This window comes from Scyliorhinus canicula, chromosome 18 (assembly GCF_902713615.1).
Source record: "Scyliorhinus canicula chromosome 18, sScyCan1.1, whole genome shotgun sequence".
NCBI lineage: Eukaryota > Metazoa > Chordata > Chondrichthyes > Carcharhiniformes > Scyliorhinidae > Scyliorhinus > Scyliorhinus canicula.
Window position 1 is genome coordinate 83,117,228 of NC_052163.1, and position 1,690 is coordinate 83,118,917.

A 1,690-nucleotide genomic window follows, 5' to 3' on the forward strand; every position below is an offset into this window, starting at 1 on the left:
ATTTCTAAGAAGGTGTCATATTTTCAGAAGAGGGCTTTCCCAGGCACTGGGGAATGAATGGAGGGAGCGGACACCTAACCATCTGTGGTGATTAGAGAGACAAGTTTGGGTGCAATTTAACCATTGCATTGTGTTCGGTGTGAATTTGGGTGCGTCAGCTAAGAAGCAGGAAAATTTGAGATCTGCGCCGGGTGGAAATCAATTTGCCATCTAACTAGCCCGCTCCCAATGGCAAATTCCAGATTGTTCCCAAATGTGGTGAGCATATCTTTGACCCCAATTTGCATCAATTTCCATCTCATAACGAGATTGAAGTTGAATGTAATGGCCTCCCACTAATTAACTGGTTCCCCTTCGGGAAATCACATTGGTGTCGCTTAGCACGCCTTGTTAAAAGCGTGAAGCTGGCATAATGGCTGCTGAGGGGAAGTGAGGTGGTGAGTAGCCATTTCCATTATCAGGCATGTAGCCCCAGGGCATTGGGGCTGCTTCCCCCCCGAGCTCGCTGGGGGGTGGGGGGAGGGGAGGGGGGGATGGTGTGGACCACACAGGGGTTTGGAATTCCAGGATGGGGGTTATCCCGGGTCAGGAAGGCGGGCGGTATCAGTTATGGGGCTTTCCCTCTGTGATGCCTTCACACCATCTTTCAATCTCGTGGACACCCATAACAGGGGCAACAATTGCTGCTGCCTGTCTGTCCCACCCAAAACTTCCAGGACAGAGTCCTGTCCTTGGATATCTGTTGAAAGTAACGTTAACTCTCTCTGACTGTGAGCAGCCTCTAGCTTCACAGCTGAAGGTTGCTGCTAATAAGGAATTGCTCTTCTTAGTTATGAGAATAATTCCCAGCTGCAGTTTGTTTTTGCTGCTGCCTCTTCCCCTTGGGCTTATTTGCTGTTTACTGGATGAAGGGGAGGAAGAAAGAAGGTCGTTGCCTTTCGGTCTCTTTTACCTGTAATGCAGCAAGTGGAGAATTTTGGTGGGCCTATTGCCGAGCTGAGGGTGCAGAGGTCTGTGGATGTTTGAAAGTTTTGTTTTGTGCATTGACTGTATTCTATTCTGGACTTGTGCGTCATCAGTTAATGCCCCCTTCGTTCCTGTGGCCCGGTCCTCGGACAGGCTGGTGATGGAAGATCAGATGGCGATGCTGCAGGAGAGGACGGGCGGTGGCCTGGCTGGATTGAGCAGCCCAGATGTTGTGTCGGGATACTTTAATGGATGCCGGAGACTTTCTATGTTCAGTCGCCATCTTCGGCTCCCGTTCTGGGAGCCGTGTAGGTCACTGATATTCCTTGTTTTCCTTTTGTTCTGCGTTTGGGTTATGTTCGTGGCGGGGGGGCACGGGCAGGGATGGGCTTGGAATTGTATGATGGGTACCACATAACTGCGGTTTATTTTGTTTTGCCGGTTGCTGCCCCTCCTGCCTCTGTGGCCCTGGAGTCATTGGGATGAAGCGCTGCCAGTGCTGGAGAGGGGAGGTGGTTTTCACTTTCTCTTCCTCCTCCACTATGCTCCATGTTGGTGCAACCTTCCGGTGGTTGGCTCACCTAACGGTTTTCTACTGATGCAGGTCCACCGTAAGGGCGGGGTGTGGTGAGTCGGTCTGGTAGCTGTGTGTTTGTCTGCTGCGACCCCTCTCGCTTCTATTATCTGCCCCCTAGCAAATTACCAGTACTGGAGAAGGGGTGGG